Genomic DNA, 23,770 nt, shown 5'->3' on the forward strand with positions numbered 1-23,770 from the left:
TATGTAATATGTAAATATAGAACCCTTTTTTTTTAATCGAATGTATAACTTTCCTTTTTCCTTTCTCTTTTTAAATTAAATTAGATAATAAACCTTCTTATAGAGAAATTGATCACTGAGAAAGTATCCATATGTTATTATCTCAATTTCAAAGCATTTGCATACTTATTACCATATAGATGAATAAAATAAAATAAAATAAATAATATAAAATAAAATGAATAATACGAGTAAAAAATTTATTCTAAAATTACCAAAAAGAAGAAATAAAAATTCATATTTTTTTAAATTCATAAAATTCATAGAATACTTCAAGATCTAAACCAGTGATTCTCAACCAGCATTTCTTACAATCATAATCGTTTCATAATTTCTAAAAAAAAAAAAAAAAAATCATTAATCTAATCCTCCAAAAATACATTTCACAAAAAGAAAAAAAAGTATTTTCAATTTTTCTTACCAAAAATGAATTGAACTCACAGAAAATAATATCGACGATTCATACATACAACACCATAATCAATCGTATTTACATTTATTTACAAATCAATTAATGAAAAATATCGGTAATTTGTCTTTCTTTTTTAGGATACTATTATGCGATACTAAACTTTGAAAAACGATGAACGAATTTTTCACCGCGATTTCGAAATTAAGATAAAAAAATCGGATCGGTTGAAAAGCAGGAAGCACGATTCTCGACCACACGCGATCCGACGTTCTTAATGGACTGAGAGGGCCGATTCGATCACACCACACTACATACTTTCTATCTACATGGGAGTAGGAAGAAAGCTGTAAGAAGTGGGGTCTATTTCAATTTAAATGTAAAACTTAATTTTGGTGAAAGTTATCTTTTTTTGGATATAATTTTTTTTATATAATTTATAATTTAATGCTGCTGATATTACATAAAGATAATGTATGACTCTGAAAAGAGATTTGCAAAATGGCTGCCCAGGGTATATGATATTTTTTTATTTGATAAGAATACTGTTTCCCTACAGTATTCTTATTTAAATAATTTTATAATTTACAATGCAATGAATTTATTTTACATTATACAAAGAGAATTATAAAAGTTTCTCAAAGGTTGTTAAAATTATTTTATATTACATTGAACAAACTGTTATAAAAGTAAAGAAATATTTTTGCTTGCAATTAATTGTACAATTTTTAATATAATTTTCTAACATTGCAACGTTTTGTTTATTTAATTATAATTATATTCACCAATTTCTAAGAATTACAGTTTTTGAGACATTTTCTTTGAATAATTGATTTTGCTTCGTCACTTTGCGTCACTACTGTAATTATGAGAAGAAAAGGTCGTAGGTTATTAGACAAAAGGAAGTCATGTCTCAAAAAATTTAAAAAACACTAGTGTAATGCAATGATGATCGACAAGTTAGTTTCGCAAAAAGGGAAGACGATTGACGTTGATTTAGCTGAAGCTAATTTGCGACAATTTCCAGTGGTAATCGAATGGAAAATAATGTAATTTCGTTTGAATTTGATGTTTTGAAAGAATGTATTGTAACAAAGTGAATTATTATTATTCAGTAAATTTAATAACTTTTAATATTTTTATTTAAAATTCTAACTAAATTTTAATTATGTTTTTTTGTAGTTTTCTTGTCATCATTTAAGATGTTTATACATATTTATACATTTTTATACAATTTTATTTTATTTATAAGATTTGACATTTTAAAATTAGAACATCTTGAAGTACTTCTCAGATTAATAAATTTCATTATCAAGCAAATTTCATTACAATAAAATAAAAACTATAAACAACTATAAAGTGACAATAATACAATTGGTAATTTTATTTTTTCTATTTTAAAAAAGTTAATCTGAATATGTAATATTGTATTTATTATTCAGAAACATGAAACTGTGAGTCGAATTAAATGGTTGTATCTTTCTTTGTTAAGATAGATATTGTGCATCATAAGTTCAACTATTATACAGTATTTACTTACCACAAAACAATAAAGATGAATATAATTATTACAAGTCATTGAATGGAAACATAATTAACTTTTTCTTACCATATCTTAATTATTTAATGAAAAGATTTCATATTTATAAAACAAAAATTATTTATTACATTTCTGTTAACAACAATTTTGCTTATATCCCATTTCTAAAATTTCTTAATATTCATTTAATCACTTTTAGAGAGTTGATTCTAAAGAACAAAATAAATATAAATGTTGATGTGCAAAAATAATGATTGAAGCTTATTTACAAGTTAAATTATAAGCGATTAAAATTTGCGTTAAATAAAGCGAAATAGAGATAATAAGATAGTGATGTGACAGAGACAGAGCTATTCGTTTAATTTCAATAATTTCAATAATAATTCGTAAATTTCAATTGGATATAACTCAATAAATAAATCTCAATTGATATTTTTGCGTTTCTTTTAGCTGAAAGAATTGTATTTCCTTAAGTGTTCCATGAATATATATACATATATATATATTTACATCCTGTAAAAATGAAAACTTTCAAGAATCAAGAAGAATTAAAAATCGTATAATATAAACAAGCAGCATTAAGGTCCATTTTTGCGTAAAGATTGCGTAATCTTCGAATTAAAGGATAAGTATTTCAATCTTTGAAGAATAAAAGCTGTGACCGTGACATAAATTATATACCTGTCATCATAGATACGCTCTTGTTCTCTTGATTGTTATCACAATCTATTTCGTAATTGCCTACTTTTCTCATTATGTGTATATATTACAAAGATATTTTATGCGAAAATGCGAAACTTTAATTTTTTTAATGTACAAATTTTTCAAGAACATAAACACTTGTAACATTTTTTGTGACGTTAAATGATGGTAAAATGCATATTTAATATAAAATCATCCACGATAAATTACACAATACAAAACAAAGATATAAATGAACTGTATTCGAAGTATAATTTAATATTTCTTTTAATAGAATTTTTAAATAAAATTAATTTAAAAAAAATCTCAAATAACAATAAAAATAAGAAATTTACGTTTCAATTAAAGTTATACTTAAAAAAAAATCAAAAATCATACTTTTGAAGCATAATAATTGTGTCACGAAAAGCTTATCTACTTACTGTGCATAATAATAGAAGCATAATTTGTACAAATTATGCTTCTATTAAAATAATAAAAAATTTTTAAACAAATGATGAAGATAAACAATGACAGAAAATTTTAAATCCTTTTATAAAATCTATGAAAAACTATTCTACAGATAAATGATTATTAAGACTTAATATTGGATATCAAAAATCATAAATTAAAATGTCTTATTCAATTTTCATTATCATCATTCTTAATTTCATGTAACTTTTATTAAATTTAAATCTAATTAAAAATTTATTTTCTAATCTTCTAATGTAAAAACATTCTTAAATAAAATATACTTTAAGTATTAATTTCACTTCCTCGAAGAGATTTTCCATCAATAAAACAATCCTACTTCCATATCGCTTGATCAAATCGCACATATACACAAGCTTTCATTCAATTTTCAGGTTAGGTTTCCTTTTAAAGTAATATTGCATAATAAGGACACTTATACATCGTTGGCTGGGTAAACATTTAGCATAAATCTCAATGCATGTACCATGTCTAGATTAACTAAGAGGATCTTTTCGAAAAGGATCACGGGGCCAAACGGTCACGCGTGCAATTCGCTAACTAAGGATGTTGCAATTATATGTCGTCGCGTTTTCATTGAGTTCGTTAGGGAGATCGCGAATAGATTGTGTAGAGGGGGCTGCGAGTGTATTTAGTAAGAGTTTTGTAGCTGCTTTGCGACTCTCCCTTCGATTTTGCAATCAATGACCACAGCTACTGTAAATACGATGCTCGCGCTTCTGCGGTGAATCCAATTAATATTAGTAATCGCGTGGAGAATGTCGCAAAAATACGCAATTCGTATCATTTACTTATGTTACTTAGTTTGTTTTTCTTCAATTGTAGAATTATTTCTCAAGTTATTGATATCACAAATAATGGATTAATATAGAATATCGTAGAAAAAGCGATCTTAAAACGGATTTGTGTAACGCGTTATTGACGTATACGCGTAATTCATAATATGAAATATTATTACAGGGTATTTTAGAAAAAATGATAACAAAACTTTGTTTCGCTATCATTTTTTCCCTTTCACGATTCATTTAAAGGACTGAGAATTATCAATATGTTATTAATATGTGATTAATTATATAGAATATTAATATAAAATGTTCCAGAAGAAGCAATCCCAAAATGTCCAATCTATCTTTTTTCATTCTTTTTTTTTTCTTTTTTATTATTTCTTTTTAATAATATATTTGAAGGATTAAGAATTATCGAATTACTGATGATATTAATATAGATAAATAAAACGATAACTTTCTTTTTTTCTTTTATAATATATTTGAAGGGCTGAGAATCATATTGATACAAATCCAGAAAATAAAAATCTATTAGTTTAAGTTATTTCAATAAATTATTATATATTTAATTTTAGCAGCCTAAATTTTTATATAATTGAATATAAATTTTTAAAGAATTTATAAAAAGAAAATTAATATTCAAATCAAAAGATTGATCTTTGCACACAGAAATTATATATGGGCGGTCATATAATAAAAATGATAATTTAGTATCTCCAATCGATTATAAAGTCGATTGTAAAGTCATCGTTTCGTAATATAACATACCTAAAATCAGCAAATCTAAAAATAAAATTCTTGTATTCACCACAATGATCGAATACTTTTAATGAAAATTTTAAAAAGCGGAATTTAAAAAAAAAAGAAAAAGAACCGATTTAATTAAAGTTGCCGAAACTGAACAATTCAACAAATGAATAAAAATATATAAATTATATAAATTAAAACAAACAAATAAATTGCATATTTTGTGAAATGTGAAAATCTAACTGCAATCTCACAAAAGATATTCACGATGTGTAACTAAAATGTCAGAAAGTCACCGGATTGTAAAATTTATGAGACTTTAAGTCGTGACCGAAATTTTTTAGAGACTTTTCAGTTTCGATTCTAAAAGTATACATATATATGCAAAAACTATATTATTCTATTGATCGTACAATGCATATTAAGTGATATAATATTTGTAATGTAATAAATATAACAATCTTGCACAACATTTATTTTACAATATTGTACACTATAATAGAATGTAAAATTTAGCTCTGTTAATTGTAATAACATGATATCGTATTACGTAATAAAATGTATTGTAATATACTGGCAAATGTTATATTATATATATATATGTGATATTGAACATATATTGATATTCAACATTAAAACTAGAAACTAATTCACCTTCAATTAAATCAAAAGGAGTTCGATTTAATTCAATTAATATTCCAATAAATATCAATAAATATAATACAATAAAATTGAAAATTTAATTTTATTTTGATAATTTAAAAATTCATAAAATGAAAATGTTTCAATTAATATTATTAATCTAAATACTATAAAAAATAAATTAATTTCAAAAGAAATTATTGTTGCTACTAAATTAGGTATTGAAAATCGAAATAATTACAATTAGAAATTCAACCAATAAATAATACAGGATAAACTCCTATAATTATAATATTATGAATATAAAATAATAAAATAATAAAATAATAAAATTATAATATTATAAATAAAATTCCATAATTTAATACATATATATATATATATACAACGAACAGTTATATATATTTAACCAATATGTAAATATATTATTACATTATATAATAAATAAACGAATACACGCATGATTAATTAGTATAATTAATATTAACATATGAATACGTTGTGCAACATACTAATTAATCAATTAATCAATAATACAAAGTACATAAAAATTTTTCATCGTTACGTTAGTTATTTCATATAGGACTATAAAAATTATAAATACTATAATAAGAAAATATCTTTATTGTGCACAACCATTGTGCACGGACACGACTATTTATGGGATAAAGTATTATCGGTGTGAAAGAGGAGACACGTGCCTGCTTTCTTCGATTGTTAAAATTAAAAATTCATTTCGTTTCATTCGACCGTTCAAACATCTTTCCTCGCTTATATTGAATTGAAAATTACAAAACAAAGGATTATTTACTTGCTGCCACGATCGATTGAAAGTTTACTAGTATCGTTTACTCATTGTGATGGAATCTTTCATAAACGGGCAACCAAGATAAAATATTATCGATCGATTATTTACGTAATTTATATAAAAAAAAAAATTGTTCGCAGAAAATAACAAACAATTATTAAATAAGAAAGAAAGATTCGTGGAACAATGGCGATAATTAAGATCAAAACAACTCTGTTTCGTCAAACGACAATTAACAGAGTCTCGTCTAATTTGTTTATCAGAATTTTTCAATCGTTATAATTATTATATTATCCATTCGTTTTTCTCTCGAGACGATTGTTATATCTTGTACTTGTAATACCATAATCGTAACGAGAAAAACGCACGACAAAAAATTAAATTATAATAACGAATTAATGACAAACGATCGTGAATTTGAACTTTTGCTCGTAATATAATATATCAAAGGAAAAGACAGGGAAATAACAAGAGCAAGGATGTCCTCGATGTCTGGTAAATGGCGCGCAATTTTCGAAGAACACGTCAACAAATTTTCGAGTTGCATCTCGAGGGGTGGGGGGATTTGCAATCGAGTCGTAAATATGATCGTAATCTTTGTGAAATCTGGTGTCCAGTTTTTAAATTATATACACATTGCATGCATCGAATAGAGGATCAAGATTGAACGTTATAGAGATAAATTGTTTGAATAATCATTCAATAACAATTATTTTTATTCGAGTTAATTAACAATGAATTGAATAAAATTTGAGATTGCATATATGTTTTTTAAATAAAATTTAATAATTTATAATTTATCCGCCAAAATTGTAAAAATTTAATTTTTTTAATTTTTTAAAAAGAGCAAGAGTAGGATAAAAGAAGAAGAAGATATGTAATTACGCATATAAATACAATTATATATAATTATAATATAATTATAATTATAATATAATTTTTATTTTATTTTTTTATTTATTATTATTTTTAAATATAATTATAATATAATTTTTTACACAAGCTTAATTATCGTAAATATCATTTAAAATAAATCTCTACTAGTTGAGAACAAACTGTATACAACTTCACTGTATATTTTTAAACAGGTTCAGATAAACAACTTTTGGTTAAGTAATCAACTCGTTTATACAGTAAGTTCAAGTTACAGTGTCGTGCGAGTAATGGTCGACAAACCGACCGTTCTGAAGGAGGAAAAAAAAAAAAAAAATCTACAAAGAAAACATAACTAAGAAATTCGTATAATTCATATCACGAATAATAATTTGAATATCTTCCTGTACACGGGAAAAATAAGAAAATTTTTTAAAGAAATATATCAAAAAAACAAATCCCTTTCTGACTTCTTTATTCATAGATTACACAACAGTGGTTCTCAACCTGTAAAGGAAATATTTTTTAAGAGTGTCGTTTTTACAATTATTAATAACAACATTTCTGTGAGGATGATTCGAGCGACGATGACGAGCATATTCGAGATTTATTTTCTTTATTTCGTTTAAATAGTTAACTTTACACTTGCAATGGAAAGAATTGCCGCTTTCAAATTTAATTATTAACGTTATTCAACAATTGCTGTTGAAAATTATTTGAGTAGTAATAAAAGAATTTTACTTGAATAACTGCAATCCAAGGAAGGATTGTAAAAAAAAAAAAAAACATTGGTAGACACGTTTATGATTTGTGGTAGGTCACGAAAACTTGCTTCTGTCAACTTATGATCGACTGGTCTCATCGGATCTCCTTATAAATGTATATATTCTAATGCGGACGTGAGTGATTTTTTAAAAATCGTCTAAAACGTTTTATTATACTCTACTGTGAAAAAAAACTGGTTTTTATTTATTCCATGAATTTTAATATCAAATCAAATTTTTCTCATACGTGTTACATTTCAACAATTCATTTTATTCCATAAATAACTCCACTTCGAATAAATTCATTTTTTCGTTTCCATTCCAAGCAACTATTTCTTTATTTTTTTAAAATTATTAAAAAATGGGGTTTTTAACGAACACTTGTTACTTGAATCCGCTCGTAATTTTACAACATTTCGTTTGATAACGTGTTTGCATTTAAGATAAGTCTTATTTCAAAAAAAAAAGATTCCACTTTTCATGTCGAATTCTATCTGTTTTAGAATATTTTAAACACCACTTTGTAAGGAATTTATTAAATTTCGAAATTTTCAAGGCTCCTTTTCTTTTTCTTTTTTATTCAAAATCTCTCGAAATTATATTAAATTCTCCTCGTTAATTCGAAATTTGCAAGATAAGAATTATGCAAAAAAACATAATAATAATAAAATAATAAAAAAATTAAAAAAATTACGTTTAAATAAAATAATACGTAAAAATAATAGTATTATAATATTGTTAACAATCACAGTGTGAAATATTACGACTGATACGAATGGCGGCACGGGAAGTAATAACATCGATCGTCATTAATATCCGAATTTATTTTGATTTTACGAAGTCGCTTTCCAAACACGGAGCGAAACGGTCGTGTTTCCATTCGCTCCGCGAACGAATATTGTATCGTTTAATTAATCGATGAATTATCGTGCAAAATAATTGTAAATAAATTAAATGACCAATATAAATAAAATTTGTAAATAAAAAAAAAAGTTAGAATAACAAAATAATAAATCGTTACAAAAATATTACAATTGAAATATTATTCGATTTTTTTAATTCTAATATTATTAGATTTCGAAATTTTTAAGGTTTTTTTTTTTTTCTTTTTTTTACTCAAAATCGTTCTAATGTCTAATTTCGTTTGAAATTGAAATTTGTAACATAAGAATTATGTAAAAAAAAAAAAATTTTTGGTACTTGCAACTTTAATCGAAAATCTCTTTTAATAATATCTGGTGACTTCGATGCGCGCACATGCAAATCGTTTTAACTAAATTGAAACGTTTCACAATATATTTATACCAATCAGAATATTTTCAATATAAAATTTTTAATTAATAAGTAATGAAGAAACGAGAAACGATAAATTGTTTTATTCGTGGAAAAACAAAAAAGATAACGTAGAATAATTCGATCTTTCGTGTTATATTAATTTTTCTTATTTTTTCTTATTCTTCGTTTAAGTTAAAATTTAAAAACGAATATTTGCATATTTTAAATATTTGATGTTTATTGTTGGTATTAAAATTTTGATTTGATACATGATTACAAATTTTCTTTCAGTAAAATATTTTTCATTAATTAATTAATTATTGAATGATCATTGATTAACTACTTTGCTATTAATTGCTCATTCGATAACTAACAATAATTAATTGACCATCCATTGTCAAAATAGTTTTAACCTTCTTAAAGACACATTTTTTCCCCTATGATTGCTTAACCACCACAGTTTCTTCTTCCAGTTTATCGTGATACTTCCTATGACATCATAAAAAAGAAGAAAAAATCTTCTTTCTTCGAAGAATGACAATCAATTATTAATTCAATTGGCAAAGACAAATTTTAGAGAAAAGAATAAAAAAAAAAAAAAAGAAAAAATACTGAAATATCGATCCATTCGTTTAATTTACATTTTATAATATATATATATATATAATATTATAGAATTATTGAATTAAAAATTAAACAAATAAATACAAAGTACAGGATGAGATGAGATGAGATAAGAGGTATTACATTAATCGAATGTCGAGATGAATCACAGTCAATGAATAAAAAAAAAATTTATGGTTAAAAAATTCCGTGAAAAAATTTGGCTGAATTGCAATATTATTGATAAAACTAGATTCGAAGCTTGCCACGTAGTTAATATTGAATTACGTGAGAGATTTTTAAAGTGAAAGGAGAAAAATAATGGGATTTGTCGAAAATGGATAAAGATGAAAAGATGATGAAAGAGGATATTCTCTGGGACAAGTTAAAACGAAGAAGAAGAAAGTTTGATCCACGAAGGTTAAATTCCAGCCTTGCAAATCTGCTTGTTTTGTACAACAAGATAAAAGTATAATTTTTTTTTTAACAAATAACGGAACAATCTTTCTAAATTCGATAAAATTAAGTAACGATAGTATTAAATCAATTAATTAGATCACATTAAAATGTCAAAAATTCACAATTTGGAAATTATAATATTTTATAAAATTCTATTAACTATATTTTTTCATATATTCTATAATAATTCAAAAATTGAAAACGCGAAATGAAATGAAATATTTATCTTTTTATAAATGTTCAAAGAAATTTATCATTTTCTAATATCCCTTAAATCATCACAATTAACAAATTACAATTTCTTTATTACACTCACTCAAAGAGTCAAAAGTTGAATGACACCAAAAATTTCAGGCTTTATATAATACATGAATACTAGAAATACGAGAGAAAAAGATTTCTCATCCATATCGTTTAAATCAAAAATCGAATGTTTCTCGAAAATTTCGAATTAAGGAAGAATCAATTTGACGTAAAAAAAAAAAAAAAAAAAAAAAAAAAAATTAATAGACATAAAGCGTGCAATGAAATTCTTCCAAACGCATAAAACCACCATGTGGTTTCTATGGCATTCAATGACTAAACAAGAAAGTTTAAAACTAGGAACAGGTTTCTTGATGGGCAAAGTTCACCTCAACCTGTGCACGAATGAATTTCATCTTCTGCTTCATCTGTGTCCGTGACATGTTTAAACGAGATTACGTAACATAACCTAATCTTCCCCCCTCCGGTTCGACCAGTCCCTCCAAATCCCGTTGTCACGGATTTTAATTGCAAATCATCCGTTTCAACGAATGATGAGCATTGAAAACAGGTATTGTGATGCTGTTACATTTATTCCCTCCATCGATTTTTCCACTCCATTTCCGTTTTTTGGATCACGCCCGATCGCGATAGGTTATGTCAATCATCGTTCGACGTAACCGATATATTAGGGTTTTTATTTCACTAGAATTAATCTCTTTTTTACCAATGTATGGTAAAATTGTTGCAAACGTAGTAATGATTACTATTTTGGCAAAGGATCTGTATAAATGATTAATAATTAATGATAAATGGTTTTCAAAAATGATAAAAAATACAATTTTAAAAAATTTTTTTTAATAGATATTAAATTGAAGTTTTTATAAAATTTTCAAATCTTACTTAAAAGTTAATCTTTATATCTATCTCAATATTTTTTTTCGTGTAAATTTTGGCTTAATTCAACGCTAATGTTTTAAAGTTTCTTAAGATTCATCAATATAATTATAATTGATATATAATTAATTCGATTAATTTTCATAACATAAATAAATTGCTAAAAATTATAATTTAATTCCTCGTTTGTAAATAAAATCAGAAAAATAATCAATGATACTTGTAAGATGTCTTACATAAACTGACCTTAATCTACTTGCACCAGAAACAAGAGAAAGCAATAATCTAACTTGTTTTCATTTCAATGATTGATTCTCAAATTCGAAAGAATTTATAAAAAAAAAAAAAATATTACGTTTTATATTATAATTTGAATATATTTTCACAAAAAAAGAAAATGATAAAAACCAGCTTGTAACAAATGCACAAAAAGTAAAGAAATTGGAAATAACAATATATACAATATTAATATTAATTAAAAATTAATAAGTAACCTATTGATATAATACACAATCATTGAACAAAACAAGTAATCGTTCATAATAATAGATTACAAAAAGATCATTATTAAATCATAATTCTCAACATTAGAAGAACCCAATAATTAACGTTTAAATAATATCCTAAAAAATATGAATATATCTATAAAAATTACTCTTTTTGCTCGATGAATAAGAATAATTGTGATGACGTATTTCCATCTAAAGTTTTTTTAAAACAAACTGTCGAAAAAATTGCTCCACAAAAAATATTGCAACATCCTCTCTCACCTCATAAATTTTTCCTCTGAACATAATCAAGATAATATTTCACGTGAAAATTACACGTATCATAAAGAAAAAAAAAAAAAAAAAAAAGAAAAAAAAATACAAGAACACGAACGTGTTATTTAATAAAAAAAATTTTCAAAATTAACTAGAGCATCAATTACCCTGTTTTCTCCTGTTTGAAAGATGAAATCTTTTTAAAAAAAAATTCCGAGAAGAAAAGTAATCATCGAATTGTTGCAACACCACCATGTGTATAACACTTACTTAATTGATCATCCTTTCAAAATGAAAAAAAAAAAAAAAAAAAAAAAACGACCGATAATAAAAATTCCTAATAATAAAAATCCCTTCATCTTCTACTTCCTGAGAACGCAACAATCGGAGCTCCCTCTCCTCCTCCTCCCCCCCCCCCTCCACCTCCTCCCCAATCAACGAACGACCTTGGCCGAAGGGTGCACACGTACGAGAGTTATGCTTATTTCCCTTTCTCCATCTCGAGGCCTCTGGTGGTAGGAAAAGAGACCTTGACTCATAGCACGAGATTTTCAGGCGATCACCTAAGGCCCACACACCCCCACCCCGCCGACCGGACCCCACTTGCTTAACCAATACTTAAACCGCTACTTCGCTCGGCCGCGGACTATTCACGCAGCATCGACCGTTGGACCCACATTTGATACACATACATATGTATATATATATATATTTATATATACATATACACACATATAAATATATATATATATATATACGCGTGTCTTCGCGTGTGAACGCGTGCACACACTCGTATTCCATATTTATACAGACGTGCGTTTTTAACCCCTTTCGCGCGTAAAAATAAATAAATAAATAAATAAATAACAAGTGTACATATAAATCGTGAATTGTGGGTACGAGTGTTGATAGGAATTGACTGATTTTTTTTTTTTTTTTTTTTTGCGAAGGGGAGGAAGATTGTGAGGATGATGAGTCGAAGAGGAAGAAGAGGAAGAAGTGAATGTTTGTAGTATATGTGTAAAAAGGGAAGATCCTGTTGAAGAAGAATTTTTTAGAATTTGACAATTCCAATATTTGAGGGGGGAGGGGGGAAAGAGTTGAAAGGTTGGGAAGTTAAATATTGAGGAAGAAGGAAGATTGTGATTTGTGTCTCTCTCCTAGAGAGGAGATTGTGAAAAGAGAATCTATATTGAGAGGAAAGTGAGATTGAAATCCGTTGGGAGAGAAGGAAAAAGAGGGAAGAGGAAAGATTGTGAACAAAGGATTCACTTAGGAGAGGGAAAATTTGTGAAAATTTGTGTGAATAGAGAGAAAGAAAAATTGTGAACAAGGAATCTATTAAGGAGAGATAACAGAAACAATCCAGAGAAAATCTATTTGTGAACTAGTGTAGAGAATCCATTGAAGAAAAAGAGAAGATATTGAAGAAAAGCAAAATATTGAATAATTTCTAAAGGAAAGAAAAAAAATTGTGAACAAGAGATCAAAGAGATAACAGTGTACAGATAAAGTGCAAAGAAGAATTAGAAGAGCTTTATCCATTTGAATTTCTAAACGATTCAAGACATTGATCGATAAAAGAAGGAATAGGGCTTAATTTTTTCTTGGATCTGTCAAGAGAGAAATTAGAAATTGAAATAATATTGAGGCCGATACGCGAAGGTGGAAAGGATTGCTGGTATTTTCCTCGAGAAGAACGACGTCGTTTTCGTTGGTGAACAGGTAAGCCGTAAGCATCATTATTCCTTTGACGCGTGTCAAATTGCATTGGTCGCGCTATATGAATGAACAAATATGGGCAAATTGGTGAAAAAAAATTCTCATTATGGAAATAGGATTAGAGAAAATCAAATTTCTCGAACTCGACCTAAATTCGTTGAAGATCGAATGAAAACTGGTATTATATATGGTGGCATGTGCGATTAATTTGATCTTATGACCTGATAAATGTTATGTTCGTTGATTTGTAAAGACAGATTCGAGGAACAGGTTCCGTTATACTTTCCCATAGGATCGACATAAAAATCAAATTATCTCGAATGAATGATTAAAATTTAAATAAGGTATATAAAAATTAAAATATTTTAATTTCTAGTAATATTATATCTAGTACAAACGATAGTATTTATTATTTAAATTTAAATGCAATAAGTATCGATCGTTTTTATTTTATATATCGTTAATTAAATATATCTTCCGTTTTTTTTTTTTATTTTATTTTCTTATTCCGCAATGAAATACTCGTTGAATAATATCCACTATTTGATAATATAGTATAATTACATATTATATAATATAATAATATTACAAGTGCTATTCTGAAATTTTTATTATTTTTAAGAATTTTGTTAAAATATCCTAAATAATATATAATAATATTTTAAATACTATTCATTTATATAATTATTATTTTCAAAAAAAAAACTCATTTGCAATATATTAGTATAAGTTATATTACTTAAAAAAAAAAAAAAAATAGGTAAAAATACTTATTTACAATTAATCCTTTACAACAAATTATTTTCTCCATTTCGATATATATTTCACATATATATAATTGTCATACGATATGCCTCACTTAAACATGTATTACAATAATCGAATGATTAGTTAGCACGTAAAAGTAATAATTGAGACACGAAAAGTGGATTCTGTGGCACGTGAAAGAGAATCAATCGTAAGGCACGATCGTGTTCATTATGCATGACTAAAGATATATCGAATATAGAGAAGTGGATCGAGGATAACAAAATTAAATTAACCTAACAAATATGAATAATGTATAATATATAAATATAATATATAAATATATAGAATAATAAATAAGAATGTTGAAATAGTGAAATGGCGAAGAGAATTGCAAGACGGCGTATAATTACAGTATAATTAGAAACAAAATATTTATATTTAAATACAGTATAATTAGAGATAAAACGATAAAGACAATCGGAAATATTCGGCTGTCTTCGGCAACAATCGTCGTTGATTGTCAATCGTCGATCAGTAAAAATTGAATTAACGCAACGTGCAGTCCAACTAATAATATTTTGTGAAATATTAATTAGTTTAACTTTATTATATTTAGTTTAAACAACGTCCTTTATGGGATCAAAAAGATAAAAATCATCGTATTTACAGATATATATTGGATTTAACATAGGAAGTTACAATAAAAACGTGGAAAGTTAACCTTAATGAGCATAGTCATACTCTCATCCTAATTGAAGTGAAGCTTTCAAATAGTCAGATTCAAATCTTTTGATTTCAAATAATTTAATTAATTTGAAAAAGGATTTGCAAATATATAATCAATTGTTATTAAATTATCGAGACAATTCAATGAAATTAATTATCTGGATACAATGTTTCGAGTAATTGTATCTCAATCTGTGTAACTTGATTGTGTATTTTGAATTAAGAAAAATATCACGAACGAAAATTTCACGAACTCATTGTTTACATGCAAACATCCTGCGCTTATCATTCAGATCGAACGTTTCGAGAGAGTTGCAGAATAGAGTTTTACACTTTCGAGGGTAGCCATTCGTGAAATTTTTATTGTGAAACATCGTGAAACGAGTAAAGTCGGTTGTTTGGACAAAAATAATTAGTCGACGATACGAAACTCGATCAAACGTGCACTATATGGAACGATTTCACGTTACGTCTGATCAGTTAGGGGTGTGTTCTACTTGAGAAAGTAGAAAAGAAGTATTAGTGATATTATTCCAACGTACTTCTCACTTTTTTACTTTTCTTACAATATCGTATCCATTATTATTCTTCTTCTTTGCTTTTTTTTTTAATTTTAACTCTTCAATCATGATTTTTTCAAAACAATAAACTAATAAATATTTAAGTGTATCCAATCAAAAATTTCACGTATACTTAAAAATATATATTAATTACTAATATTATTATAACATAACTGTTAATTTTTCTTATAATAAAATATTATAATATTACAATAGTATAATTTCTGATCTTTGTATCACAATTTAAAATTTTTATCAATATTGCATTATTATCTTTTTGTAAAAATTTTTTTAAAATTTGTAACAAAAAAATCTGTATAGTATATTAGATCGTTTAGAAAAATTTCTCAATTTCGAATTTTTACAATTCATCGGAAAATTTTTAATTGGAAATTTTTTTTCTTTTTAATGATTATCATTGACACGATTACAGAAAAATAACCAAAAATTTTCAGAAATCTCAAAGAAAGAAAAAAAAAAATAAAAAATAAAAAAAATCCTCAAGTTGACCAAAACTGTCTAAACGTCCCATTTACCCTTCCTCTAAAGAAAGATCATTTTTTTTTTTTTGCTTCCTCACAAAAACATTCTTCGTTCGAAAACGGTGAAAAGTTCGTTCCAAGATTGGTAAAAGTGTCACCGCTTTGCTGGCCATTCCATCAACGCACGACGCGTAATTATTCGTAAACCAATTTCTCCTCCAATTACATCTGTGGCAAGTGATAAGCAGTTGTAAGTTTCGAGGCAAGTTTCGTGGATAAGATTCTGTTCTGACGGAATAAAAGAGGTCAGGCATTCTTTTTCACCGACATTCCTTTCGAATCGTCTAAAATCAGGATGCGCCGTGGCATACTTTTGCTCGAATACAAGAATTTCTTGGCATTTTTTTTTTTTCTTTTTTTTTTTTCACGGAAATTCGTTTGTCCGTAATTATCGAGCGAGATCAATTGTGGATCGCGAGAAAACGAAAAGAAAGAAGAGTATCTAGAATCTCCTCCTCCTGTGTTTGCGCACTGTGCACATACAGGTGGATTTCATCTCTTTGCGCTTGGAATTCCATCCACGAATATTGCAGCACGATTTATGAACATGTTTACGAAATTCTTCTTTTCCTCTCCTCTTCTTTTCTGATAATTGTTCCATCGTGGGTATTTTTCATGAGAGGAAATAGTTACGTGCCTGTATCATCTCCTCACTGGATTATCGTTTAAGTTGATCCTTAACTAGAATTGCAAAGGGATTCGCAAAGAAGTTAATTCTTAGAGTTCAAAAAAGTAGTTTTACAAATACATGATACAAGTCGTTAGATTCGTTCTAAAAATTTGCATGATATAATTGATACTTGTGTAATAATATTATGCACATCAATTGTTAATCAGATCACGAAATAGGAGCAAGAGAATTTCGTAAAATATTATTCTGATGCATGGAATTTCTCTCGGTTTGTCGGTCCTAGTGATTTTTCGCCCTCGTTTTGAATTTCCCGCGTGTAAATTTCTCCAGAACGAGTAAAAATCCAGGAATTTAATTGCTAATCTTGACGAATGTGAAGCTTTGAAAAATTGATGAGTTATAAATTAAATTAATTACAAGAAGATTAATTACCGGTTTTTGCATAAATTATATAAATAAACATGATACGCATCGCTGATGCGAGTCGAATTAATTTTCATAAAGATGGATCCTACTTTTCCTTATAAAGCAAACTTGTACGATTGATGAACTTGTGATTAACTGTCATACTTTCTGTCTATTTAACTGTTGCTTTGAATTGCGAAATTAATCCACCAATTTATTAAATTTCGGTTCATATGCATATCTTTGTCTAAAAAAAGTCTTAATTTAAGATTTTTTTCATAAGAAATATTTGTATCTTATTTCAGATTATCACTGAACGTTATACATTCAATACTATAAACTATAACATCTTGTATTTAATTCAATAAAAATAAATTTTCTGGTATTGATTTATTTTGTGATATCTAGTTGCACAAATCCATATTCTCATTTCTAATATTTTTCTTTCTCGTTTATCGCAAAAATTTAAAGAGAAAATTCTCAAAACGCTTAAACAAGATTTTAAAATTTATTCACGTGTGCATTTTTACGACAAATGAATTTGAAGTAAAGTATTTTATTTATTATTTTCATTTCGAATTTCATCATTATTCTAATTTCAAGACATATTCTTATTATGTTTTAGAAAAACATATATAATTTATTTTAAAAAAAGAAAAAAAAATTGCTTAAAAATTAATAAATAAATACATTCCGTATTAGTAGTTAATGGTCAACGTGGCGCTAGTGTCGCGTCGTTGCTCTTCGTATTATTAATCCACTGCTATACGTATGCAATACATAAAATCGATATTTCTCTGTAATTTTACAAACCATTTGTAATATAAAATGATTTTCCAGTTAGCCTATAATTGTTTCAATTTCATCATAAGTTCTAAGAAACAATTCCTTTTTTTTTTTTTTAACAAGCTAATTGCACCTCGTTTTCCACGAAAAAGTAAAAACCGTATCAAGCACTCGCCTGGTAACAATTCCATTTGACAAGTGATCACACAAGGTGTTTAGAACAATCCTGATGTACAATTATCGCGTAATTTATCGTATGGTTTGACGAAATACTTTTATCCTTCGTTGTTGCAGTTAAACAAGTTCTAAATCTTTTGCTATCGTACAAAACTTTTTGCTATCAAAAGTTTATCTTTACTTTGCCGTGTATTTATCGAATCAAATAATTAAAAAAAAAAAGTATTTTCATTGTATTTATCGTATTCGAATACAGCGTTTCGTGTTTATTTCACTGTAAGAATTTAACGTTATGAATGATGACTTAATGCTGTAGGTAATTTGAAATAAAAAATTTAACGAGGCAATTTGATTTCTGATTTTTGATTTTCTTTTTTTTTTTTTTTTTTTGCTAATTCTATTCGTAAAAACTAGATTTTTGTTCCTAGGATATAAAAAATCTTCTTTTTTTTCCAATCTGCATGGCCAATCGCTCGATATCACGAATGTTCAAGGATTATGCAATCCATTAAACGAAATATTTGGTACAAGGCCGCTGGACCATTTTTAAAATTTACTCTTTCCACTCGAGAATGTAACGAGTTTCTTCGAAACGTATAAAACAAACTGGATTCTCCGGTTCTTTGCTTGACTTGTTATTCTCAATTAAAAAAATATTATATAAATATATATATATATATATATCATATTGAATATGATATTTTCGTTTAATTTTTAAACATCGATTCAGAATGAATTGATATTTTTGTATTAGAAAAAAACAATAAATAGTTATTGTTTCGAATAATTCTTTTCTTATTTGCAAATTAATTATAAGTAAACGAGATTTTTAGAAAGTTGAATGAAGATTTTAGAAAGAAAGTTGAATGAAATATTTTTTGTATATCTGTATTTTTGATAGATCAAATTAATAAAGAAAAATATATTGTAAATATAAAAGTGTATATAAAAATTATAATAATTAATCTGTTTTGGGATAAAAGAATCTGGCTTCATAATTTATGAAAGCCACGAATTCGTAAATTATCATCCTCAACTATAATCAAATCAATTAATGCCTAATGTAAATTTGATAAATTTAAATCAATTCCAATAAATACCCTGTCACAAGACGTATAACAATTTCTGTGATTAACTGCACGAGATTGAACTCTTCTGAAATTAATTTTCATTGAAAATACAAAATTTTTGCACCCATGTGACAAGAATCAATTTACAAAGAAATTCTCTTCCTTTCCTTAGATTTATTATTATTATGCGCGAAAAAATCTTTTGCCACTTAAATTTAAATTTAAAAACGCGTAAAAAACGTTTCCTAAAAAAAAANAAAAAAAAGAGATTCTCGAAAGTTTAAAGATTCTTCTCTGATCATATTTCATTCAATATGTATACCGTCTTTTCACCCGTTTCGCGAAACTTTCGAAAAAAAAAAAAAAAATTTCTCGATACGTACGATTTCTTAGAACCTGTCGAAAGAAATCTATAATGGCCAGGGGAGGGGGGAGGACAAGCAAATTTCTTCAATCGAACGTGAAACCTTTCACGTTCGTTATAAAAACGAGATAACAAAAATGGAATATGTTCTAGTGTTTGCCATTTTGAACTTTGAATATTAACGATACAACGAGTAGCGTGTATAAAGGAGCAAATATATTTCCAATAATTAACTGTCTTAACAAGAACACGAAGAAACTGTGATTTTTTGAAACTTAAAACAACGTTTACGATTCTTCCAATTGCCATGAAAATAAAAGATCCATGACAATGAACTTGTGGAGAAAATACACGCAAAAAAGAAGCTATTATTCGACCACTACTTTCTTCTGTTAGAATCCATCATGATAAATGGAATAAATAAATAAATAAATAAATATATATATATATATATATATGTGTTTGTGAGACATTTTTGAAGATATTATAATTTCAGAGATTGAAACAGACATAAAAGTTGGTGTGCAAAAATGATTAAGGCTTATTTGTCAAGTTATGACCAAAGTGAAGTTTGCGTTGAATAGCTCTGTCTTTGTCTAACTTCGTCCAACTTCAGTCGATAAAGAAATTTCGATTGACATTTTTGCATATCAATTTTTGTGCTTGTTTTTTTTGATTTTGTTTCTAAATATTTCACACATGTATCAACAAAATATATTTAAATTTCTATATATATAAGGAATTATTATAAACTTGAATGTTTTTTAAAAAAAATACAAATATTTAATTATATTTATAATAAATTTATATAAATATATATATTATGTCATGAAAAGTTGATGTGTAAATAATTAATTATATAATAGAAAATCGTGTAAAATTTAATTTTAATAATTTAATAGATGATTAGATTTAACTTCTATTATGTAAGAAGGTAATAAATGATCAATTTATCACTTATTTCATACATTTTGACAATTTATTATTTAACTACTGTTACAACGAATTGATTTAACTATCTTATGAAAGATGATATATAGAATGTAAACAGTGGAATTAGTTATGAAGATGTTCATTCGTGTTGTAATTGCACGATCAGTCACGATCGATCGCAAAACTGATCAAATGATCAGTGTTTCTCAAATCCTTTTTGAGCATTTTGCAAACATTTTGTTAAAAATTTTATTCAACGTATACATACATATATTTATATATTAAATATTCAACAAATGGTTAATCGAGAAACGGGCAATTCATTGGATAATCGATGCATCGAAAAATATGATAAATGATGGTAAAATTCATTTTGATTACGAAATACACGATTTCAAGCGATTTCGAATCATGAAATTTTTCCAAGAAAAGGAAATAATAATAAATGATAATAATAAATGATAATATTCGCGATGAAAACATTTTAAAGCGAAACCGCAACAACAAGATTGGGAAACACTGTTGCAAATGAAAACCAAGGATAATTCGCGATAAATACAAATGACAGTTTAATGCAATCGTCCGTTTCTTTCCAGAAGACGTAAAAAGGTGATTAATGACGCGGAATAATGCGATCTCGTATTTTCGACTCGCTCGAAATAGATCGAATTCCAAAACAAACTGGCGCTCTTCAAACGCTCTTGAACGCTTATCTCTATTTACTATACACGCGTGTTTTTCATCGGTCGATAGCATTAACATTCCAACTCTGCCTGAAGAATCGTTCTCTCACCTTCCCTTCCTGATTCATTCTCAGTCAAGGTAAACACTGTGAGTTTCGTTCTTTTAACAAGGCATAGACGCGTATAATCGTCTCCTTTATTCCTTGGTTAGTTATCCGATGAATGGATGGCTTCAATAAAGATGGATTATCGTTCACTTGGATCGAAACGATTTCTCAAATTATGCACAAATGATGCATCGAATCGACAAGGTTGGTATAGATTCGAAATAATTTATATACATATTTGCATTTTCATTTCTTTTTATCGTAAAAAAAAAAATCATATTGAATTGTTATTGTTAAATTAAAATACACATACTTTTTTTTACAACACGAATATTCAATTGATTCTTAGATATACATATACAGGTAAATGGCAGGCTATCGTCCCATCCTCGATCATACATTTCGTACGAACGAAAGATATGATGCAAAACTTGATCAGGTCGCTAATAATCGAGGTCATCGTGATACCTGCGAGACGAAAGTGAGAAGAGGAGAATCGGTGTCGTCTGTCAGGAATGATTGAACGCTCGATAAGTATGAGTTAAGTTTCTCTCGTTTCTCATGTGCGTATGTGCACTCGAGGAACAAGTACCCTTGAAACTTCGATATCACTTCTTCGAGATCTACTATCTTGGAAATAGAAGTTGAAGAGCGAATTTAAGAATTATATCACGTCTCGATCCACGAGTAAATTTTCTAAAATAATATTCGTAAGAATATTCGAACAAAATTTTTTTTTTAGAAACGAAAGAAAATTGTTGTTATTTAAAAATTTCTCTAATGTATCTAATTCGTAATGTTAATAATAAACGTATTTCTATGGCTTTTTGCGTAAAAAAAAGCCATAGTAGCGAATATCTATTGACATCTTATATTAATAAGATAATTTCTCTTCTGTGCGCAACAAACGATCTTTCTAACTGCGCATGCGCATTTATGCTTTTCTCAGTTTTTCTCTAGTTTCTTCGACGATCCTAACCTCATCGTTCAATCTTAGCTCGTGAAATTCATTCGTATATATACATATATATATTAATATGGCCGCGTTTTTCGTCAAATTTCTATCCGTCGACCGGCTGTTTGAAAATTATCGTCGATCGACCAATCAGTGGCTTCGCTCCACCGCCATTTTATTTTTCGCCCTCGCTTTTTAGTTAAAAGACCGAACACTTAATTCCGTGTTCTTGCTTCTTTGGAGAAAATCAATGGATTTTCACTCGTTTTTAAAAAATTTCTTTCGATATTCCAAACTCTCGTTTATACTTGAAATATATCGTATAAGACAGTTCTCATCTTTTTGATAATTCTACATCGATAATTCTTCCTTCTACCGTATGCCACGAAGAGAAATATTTCGAGCATATTCGATACAAGGACAAAACAAAGTTTTACAAGAGTTGTCAAACAATCGAAATCGGCAAGCACATCGCCGATCCATCTCTTTCATAAATTAAATTAAATTAATTTCCACCTTTCTAAAAATTCTCAAACACTCCCTCTATTCGCGAGTAAACAAAAAAATCCTCTATTACCTATATCAGAAATTTTTTTTAACCATGTACCGTACTCTGTGCGCGCCAATTTCCCCAGAAACTCGGAAGAAAGAGGAGGAGAAAGAAGGGAAAGAGAAAAAAAAAAAAGAATTCAAAGATGGCGGAAGGAAGAGGAACGGAACCGGCTACACCGTGAGACAACGTATGAGATACGAGACGAGGTAAAGGTCGATCGGCGTTTAACCGGATCGATGACCCACTTACCCACTAAACTCTAAGCAAGCGAGTTTTAGACACGTTCCCGATGGGCATCATCCTCGTCATTCAGCCGTCATCATCGGCCGCCGGTTATCGTTATTGGCCTGCGTCGAATTCCTTTCTCCCGTTCCGAGAGGAATCCCCCCCCCCCTTCCCCCCTCCCTCTCTCTCTCTCCACCTGTTCCTTTTCCAGAGAAACGTTTATGGACGTGCTTTACCACCGTCTCACCACCGGGACACATAAGGCGATCCACGAGACTTTCTCTGTGACGAGTCCCGTTCATCCCAGGTGAAACGAGAACGACAACGGAATTGATTTGTATCGGGATCGGGAATTTTTGAGCACGATTCGGAGGAAGGGACGCGTTATACAAAATGTATAATTGTAATTTTATAATTACAAGAGGCGTATATATTTATATAAAAAGAGGAAGAGTATGTTTTGAAAGTAATTTATTTGGAACGGAAGTGATTTCACTGAATGACCTTGATATATGTTCTTCCATGATCATTATTCGAAATAATACTTTTCTTTACGTCTT

General features: G+C 27.6%; 2 protein-coding genes across 7 annotated transcripts in view; one reads left to right on the plus strand and one right to left on the minus strand.

Annotated features, from left to right (window-relative positions):
* The window catches only part of LOC122711741 (elongation of very long chain fatty acids protein AAEL008004), a 54,994-nt gene that overhangs the window by 15,158 nt on the left and 16,066 nt on the right, over positions 1–23,770 (minus strand). The window contains exon 1 of one of the 6 annotated variants that reach the window (XM_043930755.1): positions 8,985–9,034. The exons of 2 other annotated variants lie outside the window; for them this stretch is intronic. The gene's annotated coding sequence lies outside the window, so the exon portion shown is untranslated. Of the gene's footprint in view, positions 1–460; positions 618–8,980; positions 9,035–23,770 lie in introns of those variants that run through there. 3 more of the 6 variants (XM_043930753.1, XM_043930754.1, XM_043930752.1) reach the window with 3 other exon arrangements.
* LOC122711742 (elongation of very long chain fatty acids protein AAEL008004-like) overlaps positions 12,694–23,770 on the plus strand; it is a 29,004-nt gene continuing 17,927 nt past the window's right edge. Inside the window, exon 1 of the mRNA XM_043930757.1 lies at positions 12,694–13,746. The gene's annotated coding sequence lies outside the window, so the exon portion shown is untranslated. The remainder of the gene's footprint in view (positions 13,747–23,770) is intronic.

This window comes from Apis laboriosa, unplaced genomic scaffold (genome assembly GCF_014066325.1).
Source record: "Apis laboriosa isolate Shangri-la unplaced genomic scaffold, ASM1406632v1 scaffold17_cov146, whole genome shotgun sequence".
NCBI classification, from domain to species: domain Eukaryota; kingdom Metazoa; phylum Arthropoda; class Insecta; order Hymenoptera; family Apidae; genus Apis; species Apis laboriosa.